The sequence below is a fragment of the Balaenoptera musculus genome, chromosome 11 (assembly GCF_009873245.2).
Source record: "Balaenoptera musculus isolate JJ_BM4_2016_0621 chromosome 11, mBalMus1.pri.v3, whole genome shotgun sequence".
Classification (NCBI taxonomy): domain Eukaryota; kingdom Metazoa; phylum Chordata; class Mammalia; order Artiodactyla; family Balaenopteridae; genus Balaenoptera; species Balaenoptera musculus.
Genome location: NC_045795.1, coordinates 38147583 through 38161051, shown reverse-complemented (window position 1 = coordinate 38161051; position 13469 = coordinate 38147583).

The following is a 13469-nucleotide window of genomic DNA, read 5'->3' as shown; positions in this document are numbered from 1 at the left end:
TAGCTGACATAGTTTCTGTTTTCCTCCAACTGAACCCTGACTGATACAGCTCACAAATACTTATCTTGAAGGAGCCATGCGAGATACGAGAAAGAAAAGTCTAGACAAATGGCCATGTGGGCATGAATCACACTTATTATGATTTTCCTAATAGCACTTTAATCAGATACCTCGTCCCTGTAGGAAATTTGAAAAGTACATAAAGCGTGCAAAGAATGAAATAAAAACCATCTGTTATTCCACAAGAATCAAATATTGATGAGAAGAAAACATTCAGCCCCTCTAAAATGCTGGTCCTAATCATCAGCTGCTGCTGTTTATTTGAATGCAGAATGACCAGCTCAGCCAAGGGGAACCTGGGCTGATTTTGGTGCTCACATCTAATTTGAGAATGCAGAGCAGCTCCCAGCCACTTCCCAATAATAAGGGAGAAAAGTTGTGGCAGCAGAATGTGATAATAATAACTTATCCAATTTGTCTCCTAGTTCTAATCCATAGATCTGGCAGCAGTAGTGGGAGGCTGAGTATCTGTACTCTTTCTCTCTTCAATCATCCTCCCTGGACCCACACTGACCACTCCCCATGCCTGGAGAGGGCCCTTCATATGCCTTTAGCCCAAGCTAACCTGAAGTCTGTTTGTCTACTTATTGAAACTGGGCCTCTTCTTCCCATTTTTCATCCAAGGCCAGAGTTTCCTTCCAGAGACCTCCTTCCTCTGTGTCCAAGAGGAAATAATAATAAAAATAACTATCATTTATTGAATACTCTAAGCTACCATGCAGTTAATCCTTATAAGAACCCTACAAAGTAGAGATTATTTTCATTTTACAGATGAGAGGCTCACAGTCAATTTCCTAACATTTCACAGTTCAGAAGAGGTGGAAGCAGGATTCAAACTCACAACAATCAGGATTCAAAGTCTGGGTTTTAATTTTTATGCTGTGTCCCACTCCTGTATCCCTAGGAAAGTGCCCCTGACCTGCTGCTCTCTTAGAGGAAACTGACACTCTACACAGAGGCTCTATTTGCTCATAAACTCTTTTTCTCTTTAGTAACACCTTTATTGAGCTCTAATTCAGATGCCATAAAGTTCACCATTTTAAAGTGTACAGTTCAGCGGTTTTTAGTATATTCATACAGTTGTGTGTCAATTGCCACTGTCTAATTCCAGAACGTTTTCATCACTCTGAAAAGAAATCCCATACCCATTAGCTGTCACTTGCCGTTTCCTCCTCCCTCCTGCCCCTGGCAGGCACCAATCTACTGTCTATTTCTATGAATTTGCCTCTTCTGGACATTTCACATAAATGGAATCATACAATAGGTAGCCTTTTGTATTTGCCTTCTTTCACTTAGCATAATGTTTTCAAGGTCATCCATGTTATAGCATGTATCAGAACTTTATTCCTTTTATAGCCAAATAATATTCCATTGCGTGGATATGCCATGTTTGTTTATCCATTCTTCAGTTGTTTGTTTCTTTGGGTTGGGGTTTTTTTTGGGGGGAGGGGCTTTATGAATAATGCTGCTATGAACATTTGTGTGTGTGTATATATATATATATTCATAAATTTTCAATTCTCTTGGTTATATGCTTAGGAATGAGATTCCTGGACCATATGGTAAATCTACCTTAGCTTTTTGAGAAAATGCTAAACTGTTTTTTCATAGCAGCTGCATATCTGCCTTATATGAGGGTTCCAACTTCTCCACATCCTCTCCAACACTTGTTATTGTCCGTCTTTTTTATTACAGCCATCCTAGTATATGTGAAGTAGTATCTCATTGTGGTTTGATTACATTTTCCTTATGATTAATGATGTTGAGCATCTTTTCATGTGCTTACTGGCCATTTTTATATCTTTTTTGGAGAAACATCTATTTAAGTCTTTTACCCAATTTTTAATTGGGCTATTTGTCTTTTTTTTATTAGGTTGTAAGAATTCTTCCTTTATCCTGGATACAAGTCCCTTGTCAGATTCATGTTTTCTCCAATTTTTGTGTTGTCTTTTTAGTTTCTTGGTGGTATCCTTTGAAGCACAAAAGTTTTAAATTTTAGTGAAGTCTAATTTGTCAGTTTTTTTCTTTTGTTGCTTGTGCTTTTACTGTCATATTTAAGAAACTCTTACTTAATCCAAGGTAATGAAGATTTACTCGTAATTTTCTTCTGAGTATTATGGTTTTAGCTCTTATATTTATCTCTTTGATACATTCTGAGTTAATTTTTGTATATGGTGTGAAGTAAGGGTACAACTTCATTCTTTTGCATGTGGATATCCAGTTCTCTCAACACCATTTGTTGAAGAGACTGTTCTTTCCCCACTGAATACTTTTGGCACCCTTATTGAAAATCAGTTGCCATAGATGCATGGGTTTATTTCAGGACTCTCAATTCTTTTATTTTTTTTTTCAGGACTCTCAATTCTATTTCATTGATCTACATGTCTATCAGTATGCCAGTACCACACTGTTTTGATTACTGTAGCTTTGCAGTATGTTTTGAAATCAGGAAATGTGGGTCCTCCAACTTTGTTTTTCTTTTCAAGATAGTTTTGGCTATTGGGGGGGGTCACTTGCAATTCCATATGACTATTAGTATCAGCGTCTCCAATTCTCTAAAAAAAAAGGTTGAAATTTTGATAGGGATTGTACTGGATCTATAGGTCAATTTGAGGAGTTCTGCCATCTTAACAATATTAAATCTTCCCATCCATGAACATGGGATGTTTGCCCATTTTTAAAAATTCATTTTATTTATTTATTTATTTTGGCTGCAAGAGATCTTAGTTGCGGCATGTAGGATCTTTTTTAGTTGTGGCATGCGGACTTCTTAGTTGCAGTATGCAGACTTCTTAGTTGCGGCATGCATGAAGGATCTAGTTCCCTGACCAGGGATACAACTCTGGCCCCTTGCATTTGGAGTGCAGAGTCTTAACTATTGGACACCAGGGAAGTTCCTGCCCATTTATTTTGGTCTTCCTTAATTTCTTTCAACAATGCTTTGTAGTTTTCAGAGTATATCTCTAGCACTTTGTTTAAGTTTATTCCTAAATATTTTATTCTTCTTGATACTACTATAAATAGAATTGTTTTTAAATTTCATTTTCAGATGTTCATTGTTAGTTTTAAAAATACAGTTAACTTTTGTAGATTGATCTTGTATCCTGCAACCTTGCTGAACTCATTTAATAGTTCTAATAAATTTTTTTCCCTTAAGATTTTTATATACAATATCATGTCATCTGTGAACAGATGTAGTTTTACTTCTTCCTTTTCAATCTGGATGCCTTTTATTTTCTTGCCTAATTCCCCTGGCTAGAACCTCCTGATATTGGGGGAAAGCATCTATGATGGTAGCAGTGGGGTTTTCATAAATGGCCTTTATCAGGTTGAAGGTGTTTTCTTATAGTGTTAGTTCCTTGAGTATTTTTTATCATAAAAGCATTTGGACTTTGTCAACTGCTTCTTTTGTCTATTGAGATGATCATGTGTGTTTTGTTTTTCATTTTACTAATATGGTGTATTACATTGATGATCATAAACTCTTGGTCCATGGGTTTGAGAGAATACTAGGACCATATTCAAATACTAGGCCTCTAATCCCTAGCAGGAGGACACTGTACACAATGGGATCAGTGATTATTACTGAGAATATTCTTGCCACCCAGTTAAATCTCTTGAGCTCCAATGCAATAATTCCCTCTGTGTCATCCCAAAGGACATCACTTTTCTGCTTGAAAACCTCTAATGATGGGGAACTTACCTCCTAAGAAAAAGAAAAGTATCAGGCTTGGGAGTGAACTTGAAAGGTTCCAAGCAATTGTTTGACTGAAAATTATACCTTCTCCTCAAAATATAGTCAGATTCTTCTTATTTGCCTAAGACAGAACCCCAGCTCAAACCATTTTAAATGAGAGATTTATTAAAAAGCTATTGAGTTTGTCAGAGAATTGAAGGGAGATCCACAGGGATTCGGACAGCTCAGAAATCCCACCAATTGGACGTGAGAGACCAACCCCTGTTGGGACCCCACATCACCTTCCTTCTTCCCTGGCGTCCCCTCATGGCAGAGGACATGGCCACCACCAGCTTGGGGATAACTTCCTTGCCAGCTCCAATTAGAAAAATCCCAGGGAAGATCTCTGATTGGCCTGTCCTGGGTCATGTGCCATCTCTGGACCAATCACTGTGGTCAGGGGAATGAGCTTCTCTCAGTGGCCCTGCCTAGGTTACAGGGCCCTCCTCAACTGCCAGGACCAGGAGACTGTGATGGAGTAGGAGAGGAGCTGCTTCCATAGGCAAAATCAATTATTAGCAGGAGGATGGCAAGAGGGGTGCTGAGCTGATACCTGTATTAACTCACTGCCAATCTCTTTTAGGGGTTAGGCATTGAAGATTCATGTTTCAAGCTTAGATATGTTACTGAGGGAAATTTGAGGGACTCCATCACCTCTATTAAAACATCATCACAGGTTAATTTATCAAAGTACTGAACCATAACACAGAGAATCCTCAAAAGGAAGAACGGGTACTAGTTTGCTAGGGCTGCCAGAACAGAGTACCACAGACTGGGTGGCTTAAACAACAGATATTTACTTTATCACGGTTCTGGAGTTTGGAAGTCCAAGATGCAGGTGCCAGCAGGGTTTATTTTTTCTGAGGCCTCTCTCCTTGGCTTGCAGACAGCTACCTTCTGTTTCCTTAAATGGTTTTTACTTTGTGTGCATACATATCCCTGGAATCCCTCTGAGTTCCTATCTCCACTTTTTATAAGACACCAGTCTGATTGAATTAGGGCCCACTGTAATGGCCTTGTTTTAATTTAATTACCTCTTTAGAGACCCTATCTCCAAACATAGTCATATTCTGAAGTATTGTAGGTTAGGGCTTCAACACAGGAATTTGGGGGAATACAATTCAATCTATAAGAGGAAGTTAGAAGATACATGGCAGGCCACGGATTATGCAAGGTTTTGTATGTGTGTGTGTGTGTGTGTGTGTATGTGTGTGTGTGTGTGTTGTATAGTTATATATAAACTTCATGGTAACCACAAACCAAAAATCTATAATAGATACACACACAAAAAAAGAGAAAGGAATCCAAACATAACACTAAAGATAGTCATCAAATCACAAGGGAAGAGAGCAAAAGAAGAAGAAAGGAACAAAAAAGAACTACAAAAACAACCCAAACGCAATTTTTAAAATGGCAATAAGTAGGTGCCTATCAATAATTACTTTATGTAAATGGACTAAATGTTCCAATCAAAAGACATAGAGTGGGTGAATGGAAACAAAACAAGACCCATATATATGCTGCCTATAACAGACTCACTTCAGATCTAAAGACACACAGACCGAAAGGGGATGGAAAAAGATATTCATTGTTTACAGTAGCCAAGATATGGATGCAGCCTAAGTGCCCATCAATAGATGAATGGATAAAGAAGATGTGATACACAAACACACACACACACACACACACCAGAATATTACTCAGCCATAAAAAAGAATGAAATCTTGCCATTTGTGACAGCATGGATGGACCTAGAGGGTATTATGCTAAGTGAATTAAGTCAGACAGAAAAAGACAAACACTGTATGATTTCACTTATATGTGGAATCTAAAAAACAAAACAAATGAACAAATATAACTAAGCAGAAACAGAGTCATAGATACAGAGAACAAACAGGTGGTTGCCAGAGGGGAAGGGGATAGGAGGAGGAGAGAAATAGGTGAGTGAGATTAAGAGGTACAAACTTTAAGTTACAAAATAAATGAGTCATGGGTATGAAATGTACAGTGTGGGGAATATAGTCAATAATTACATAATATCTTTGTATGGTGATGGGAAGGTAACTAGGCTTATCTTGATCATTTTGAAAGGTATAGAAATATCAAATCACTATGTTGTGTATTAGGAGCTAACATAGTGTTGTAGGTCAATTATACTTCAAAAACAAACAAACAAAGCCATAGAAAAAGAGATCAGATTTGTGGTTACCAGAGGTGGAGTGTGTGTCGGGTGGGGGAAGGTAGTAAAAAGGTACCAACTTCCAGTTAAAAGATAAATAAGTATTAGGGATGTAATGTACATGATAAATATAATTAACACTGCTGTATGTTACATGTGAAACTTGTTGAGAGTAAATCCTGAGTCTCATCACAAGGAAGAAAAAGTTTTTCTCTATTTCTTTAATTTTGTATATATGAGATTATGGATGTTTACTAAACTTATTGTGCTAATCATTTCATGGTGTATGTAAGTCAAATCATTATGCTGTACCCCTTAAACTTATACAGTGCTGTATGTCAATTATATCTCAATAAAAGTGGAAGAAAAACAAAACAAAACAAAACAAAATGTCTATCATGCTAATAAGCTGCTGAGATTTCCATTTGTATGCTACAGCTATAGCTGATACAGTAGATACCTTAATTAATACAGTAGATGCAGAATCATCAGGACTGGCTCCCTTTGAAGGCGGGCTGGATTTTGATCTGGGCATGTCTTCCTCACTATAGAGTCAGATGAATTAATTTGTAGTATCAGAAAAGAACTTCATCTTGCTCAAAATAAGATGTGGTTGAGCCACCAAGTTTTTTCTGTTATTTCTTTGAGGACCTTCCGCTGTCAGCTCTAGTTCAGATCTCCTGCCTTGTCAAAGTCCCTTTTCTCTTTTTGATGCCGATCAATACCCAAGTTGGTGATTTATTCACTGTTCAGCCAGGGAAACAAAACTTTTTAAAAATTGCAAATCACTTTAGTGTTTGTGGAGGGGTAGAGTTGGCGTGGTCTATTCCAAAGCTTGGAGGGGTCTCTGAGTGAAAGCCAGATCCCAGACCCTCAAGCTCCCCTCGACATCTTCGATCTTCAGTTTCCCCATCCCTAAAACTGGGCCAGATCCTGATGCTTGGGAGGGCTGGTGGGAAGAAAAGTGCCTTTCAGGTGCTTCAGAATCTCTTGGAGATTTGCATACTGTGACCATCTGCTCCCTGAGAACCTGATATGCACCCCCCAACCCCCACCCCATGCCACAGGTTGAGAACCTAAGTGTGTCACTGGCTGGAGTGGGCAATCATCTGACTGAGGGGAAATCCCTTCCTGATCAGAATTACTGGGATTTCAAGGGCCATATTTAGAACCCTGGGGCTTTCCAGCCAGAGCACTGTGAACAATACACAGGGCTTCCTTGAGTTGGGATGTTTAGACTAACTTGGAGCGATGAGGTCTGTTCAGGAGACTTTATGATCTCATTGGTCTTATCTTGTGGCTCCCCCATGGGCAAAGGAGGGGGATAGAGAGGGATAGCTCTGGGCCATGTTGGTCTTCTCCTCCCGGCCTTCCTGTCTGCATTATGCATACCCATTAGGATTGAGTTTGGTTGCACATAACAGAAACTAACAACATTGTCTATATCAGGCGTGACTTTTATGGTTGGAACCATAGGCCAAATAAAAGGGGTCAGGCAGGGACTTCCCTGGTGGTGCAGTGGTTAAGAATCCGCCTGCCAATGCAGGCGACACAGGTTTGAGCCCTGGTCCGGGAGGATACCACATGCCGCAGAGCAACTAAGCCCGTGCGCCACAACTACTTAGCACGCGCACCTAGAGCCCATGCTCTGCAACAAGAGAAGCCACCGCAACAAGAAGCCCGTGCACCACAACGAAGAGTAGCCCCCGCTCGCCACAACTAGAGAAAGCCCATGCACAGCAATGAAGACCCAACACAGCCAAAAATAAATAAATAGCAGACTACAGGGGGAAAGTTGATGTACGTGACGATGACTTGCTTCTACTTTCACAAGCGTTTCACATCTCTGGCAGCTCAATTTAAAACTGGCCCCTTCACTTAACTCTGTCTTATTTTCCTTCATGGTGCTTATCACCACCTGACATCATATGCTGTGTTTATCACTTACTCATCTGTCTTGGTTACCACTGTATTCCCCACTTTCTAGAACAGTGCCTAGTGTATCATAGGTGCTAAATAAATATTTGTGAAGTAAATGAATACATTGTTTCATTTGAAGTTTCTCAAGAAAATGTGGTAAGCAGGGCAGAAGATGCTGTTACTCATTTAACAGCTGTAGAAACTTAGGCCCAGGAGGCTGACTGCACTAAAGCCACCAGGGAACTGAGGGAGCCTCAGTCCTTTTGATTCCTAATCAGTGGCTGAGTGTGTGGGGTGAGGGTAGATAGATTTTTGACACACCCCTGGCCTCTGCTCAGAAAGTTGGTAAACTACTCAGGGAAAAGGTGATAAGAAAAGCAGGTAAGTTATTCCCAACAAAGAGACTGGGAATCTAGGAATTTCAGAAACCATTGCCCTGCTGGTTGGGAGAGGGTGGGTGACATCACTGAACAGGTAGCTTTTTGGTACCTTCAATTCCACCCTCACTCCTGCTACTAACTCTGCCCAGGGAGATGGTGAGCTCCCCATCCCTGTATTCAAGCAGGGGCTGGATGTCTCCTTACAGAGCATGCCTGAGCTGGAGAGTTGTACTCACATCTTAGTAGGAGAGGGCAGGCATGCTCTGTCACAGAACAGACATTCAGCAGAAAGTGGCCCGAACACCAACACAAGAGGCTTTGCGCCACCTGGTGAACATGGTTTTAAACTGCAGGCCCTTCCATGGAGAGAAGCCTGCAGCCTGAGTGTCCCTAGAATCCTAAGCAGTGAAACCAGAATAGAGTTTCTAAAGGTTTCATGAGGACCACAGGGTTTGTGAGAACTCAGGGGGGCGCCCTGCACCGGGCCAGGCACCAGCAGGCATCAGAGAGGTCACTAGTACAGGGAGGACTTATTAACAGGACTCAGGAGTTGCTGAGGCATATCCCTGGATTTGGAGGGAACACGTCCTTCCCACACTTTATTCCGGATTCCTGGGATGACAAACTGGGAAGCCACCTGAGGGCGGGGGAAGGGTGCAGGAGGAGGCTCATTTGTTCATTCCACTCATCTTTGTATTTGGGAGTGACCCTGAATTGTCTTTGCCTAGAAGTAAAAAAACAAAACAAAAAAACCTCCATGTTTTTGCTACATGGGTATCAGATGCTGAAAGATTTTGTCTGCGAAAGTGCATATTTTCATTATGTTTGTTACACTGTTATTTGTTTGTTATCTTACGGTATCATTTATTGTCATCAAAGGCCTCTGTAACTGCTGGTAGAAGCCATGATGAGCTTCATGCATTAGCCTTACCACACGGAGTTCATTGAATGTGAACAGACGTGAAAACATCTGAGCGTCAGTGGGCCAGGGCAGCTCCATCTGAGGTGAGTGTTGGATTCGGCTCATCACTCCTAAAACCCTGAAATGGGCCCCAGCTCCCACCTCAGACTCTGCTCTGGGTGGTGAACCACAGGGCTCAGCTGCCCCTGCGGGGAACATGCCCCCATCCCGGGCCAGCTGCTCCTCTCACCATTTCTCCTTCCAGTTTCACTTCATTCCTGAGAAAAGAGCACAGTTTTAATCAACTGTCCATCCCAAGCCTAGATCTGGGTGTCAGAGGCCAGTCGGGCTCCTGTGACGTGGTGCACAGGGCCAGCACAGGGCCTGGGACCGCGCTTCCCAGTAAGTCTGTTGGGTGGACAATTGAAGTCTCCCCGTGGACGGGCTTCAAGCAATGTTTTATATCCTCATAGCATCAGCTGCTGCATGAAATAGGTTATGCGCAGGTGGTGCTGTTGGGAGTTTTCCCCTGCATTCCTCATGGGTCAGACACAGGACGGCCCCCTCCCTCTTCCTAAAGGCTCTCTCCTCACCCTCTCAGGGTCTCAGCCCTAATCCTGGTCTGCTTCCCTGTCTGAGTGAGCCAGGCTGACCCCAGCATGAACTTCAGGGACCCCCTCTGCCCTCCGGCAGGGATGGGCCTCTGCAGTCTGCCCTGCTCCCATTTGCCCTGCACCCCGCATTCTCCCTGACCCCTCATGATCAGAAGGCCCTCCTCCACACTGCACCTCCAGACTTCACCCCTCCAAAAGGGAAGGAGAAAAACAGAGCAGAAGCCTGCCTGATCTCCTTAGGACACTCTCCCTGCCCCCGCTCCCCAAGCAGAATTCACCAGAGCCACTAGTTCTCCACATTCACCTCTCAGTGACCTCCCCCTGGGGACTGCAACAAAGTCGCTCATCAGCTACTTCTGCTTCCCCCACTGATGTGTGAACTTCCCAAGGGCAGGGCCCAGCTCTCCTTTGTATACCACCCCCAGCCCTCCCCATAGGAGCAGTTAATTTACAAGGATTAGGGAATTTAAAAAATTAAGATCACGATTAAAATATTTTGAGGACTTCCCCAGCGGTCAGGTGATTAGGACTTCAAGCTTCCACTGCAGAGGGCAGAGGTTCGATCCCTGGTCAGGGAACTAAGGTCCCGCATGCTGAGTGGTGCAGCCTAAATAAATAAATAAAATTTTTTAAAATAAAAATATTTTTTAAACATGCACATTCTGATTTCAGGACAACCCACTTTAAAACTCCCCACCCAAATCTTGGGGCTGTCCCAGGAGTGGCTTAGTTCAGAGGTCATCAAACAGAGTGGTCAAGCCAGTGTGGAGGAGGGGACCGAGGGGACCTGACACCAGCATTGCACAGGGCTCCTCCTGAGCCTGGACCACCTTCACATTCACGACCAGACCCTGGATGGCTTGGAGGCATCAAGACCTTGCTCTGTAAGTGTGTGTGTTTTCTGTGTGTCTCTATAAAACTAAGAGAACACTTGACTAGAAAATGTAGATTAACACCATAGGGAGGAATCAGAGGAAGAAGCCAAGAAATGCTATCACAACTAGGATCCTGCATGAGAAAGATGTTGGGTCACTAGCATCAGCCCAGGCCTCCTGCAGTAAGAGCCTGAGACATGGCAGGGCCACTAGGATGGGAGAAAGTGCTGGACGTTGTACACCTTAAACTCACACAACATTATACATCAATCATGTCTCAGTAAAGCTAGGGGGAAGTGCTAGATCTGGAGCTTCCTTTCAAGAGAAAAAGACTTTGTTGGCAAGAGTCCACATAAGGAGGGACCTCCCTGGTGGTCCCTTTGGTTAAGACTTTGCCTTCCACTGCAGGGGGTGCGGATTTGATCCCTGGCTGGGGAGCTAAGATCCCACGTGCCTCGTGGCCTAAAATCCAAAACATAAAACAGAAGCAGTATTGTAACAAATTCAATAAAGACTTTAAAAATGGTCCACATCAAAAAAAATCTTAAAAAAAAAAAAAAAGAATCCACATAAGGAGAAGGTGGACATGATGGAGCCCATGCTCCTGGGTTAGTGCTGTAAATGGCTTGACTGGATGGAGACAGTGACTTGTATCATGAACTTCTCAATATACTCACTTTTTTTCATAAACTCTTTATTTACTATTGACATTAATGTAATCTGGCAAAAAAGGACGTGGCTGGCTACTTTTTCAAACCATGGGACTCTATTTCCTGCTTGTTAAGATGATTTGTGAGGAAGTACATCTTGATATATGTTGTTTTCGGTGACCCACCACTTTTCAGGAATTTAACTGTGTAAAAAATGAATATAAACCCAGAGCTTCCTCTCGTGCCAGGTACACAGGAGGTGCTCAATTAATGTTCATGGAAGGAAGGGCTGAATGAATCCCTTTATTCCTGGCACCCAGGCATCCATCCCAGACCAGGGCCTAATGTTCCTGGAGAAACGGGGTGCAGCTCAGCCCAGAGCTGAGTGGAGAGTCCAGGGATCTGGGGTCTGGGGTGGTGGACTCTGCTCAAGCCCACTGCTCACTCCTGGCCCCAACGGTCCCAGCGTTGGGTGAGATTTAACACTCCCTGCACCACCCCGGCGTGAAGACATAGTCTTTGGGATATGTAGCTGTTGACAACCATTAATACAACAGCAGGCAGATGCCAACATCATAACTGGAAGAATTGACTTATGACTCCATCCTCTCATTTAAACATCTACGTCTTGGACCCATGAGATGCGAGACAGTTAGAAATGAGGCACCGTGAGGAGGCAGCACGCTGAGCTGGGCTGTATGTCCTTGGGCATGTCACTCCCCCTCTCTGGCCTCAGCTGCCTTGTCTGTAAGAGGAGAGGCTGGACGAGTTGATTTCGATGGTCCCTCCCAGTCCCCTTATGTAGTTCTGGGCCGGGGATGATGAGAAAAGCTATGGGGCATGGGTTCATCCTGGAGCAAAGTCAAGGAGATGGAACAGTCTCAGGAAGACTAAAGGGGCCTAGGATTTTCCTGCTAAACCTTTTGGCCGAGGCCCCTGCCTGGCCCCTTCTAGTGTGGAATTGTCCAGGGCCCAAGACGGGACTAAGCCAGGATTTTCCCTGCTTATGAGCAGTCACAGCTTTGAGTCCCAAATCAGCTTCTCGGCAACAGTGACCCAAGGCCAGATCAGGCCCAGCCAGATGGGGGTGGGCGGTGGGGGGGTTTTCCTGACCTGCTGGAGGCAAGAGGCAGAGGTGGTTTCCTCCTTCCAGAAAAGAAGATTCGAATCCAGGAAGTTCTGTTTTCAATGAACTGAAAACACTCCCTTTCCTTTCTCCCCCAGCTTCCCCAGGATTGCAAGGGCAGAGGCTCTGACCCCATCGGGAGGTACCTGGGGGGCTGGGGAACAGCGAGGAGAAGCTGAACCAATAGCAGAGGCATTTTCATGCTTTAGAGCAGCTTTGGGTTTGCCGAGTTTTCTTAACTCCTTATACGGCAGTCACGTCGTACTTCACAACTACTGTCTTATTCAAGTTTTCTGGGGATCCTGTGAGGTCGGGTTAGGAATAGCATCCCCATTTTGCAGATGAGAAACATGAGGCTCCAAAGACATAGAATAACTTGCCCAAGGTCCATTGGCAGATACGGGTATAGGAGCATAGGAAGCCAGGATGTGGGCGGGGTGGGCGATCTTTACTGGGTCATGATCAGAGTCACCAAGGACTGAAAACTGAGGACAAGGGAGTTGGGCCAGGTGAAATAAACTGTTTATGAAGATGCTGAGGGCAGAGAGGTAGGGCTATGGCCTCTGCTTGAGAAGTGCCCAGTACATTCAGAGGCACTAAAAGAAAACAGGTCACAGCACTGGGTTCGAGGGAAGCATCCCAGCTCTGCAAGCCTCTGCCTCCATTTCCCCATCTTTAAACCTCCGGTGGTTGGTATGTGAATTGAATGAGATAAAATATAGGTAGAACCCTTGGCACAAGGCCTGGCACATGGTAAGCACTTAACTGTCAGGCATCATCTTTGTTATCATTACTAAGGTTGACAAAGCAGTAATTCTTTTTTCCATTTCATGCACCAGCCCCCTGAGGGTGGTTTTCATGAGCATGCCCATTTTGCAGATGAGGAAAACTGAGGCTCAGTGAGGGACTTCTGCTTCCTTCTTCCATAAATTGAAGGAATTGGGCTGGATGTTCTCTCAGCGACTGGCTTCCTCTCCTACGCTGGGCAGGTACTAAGGGGCAGGGTAGGGAGAAAGTTCACTGCCTGT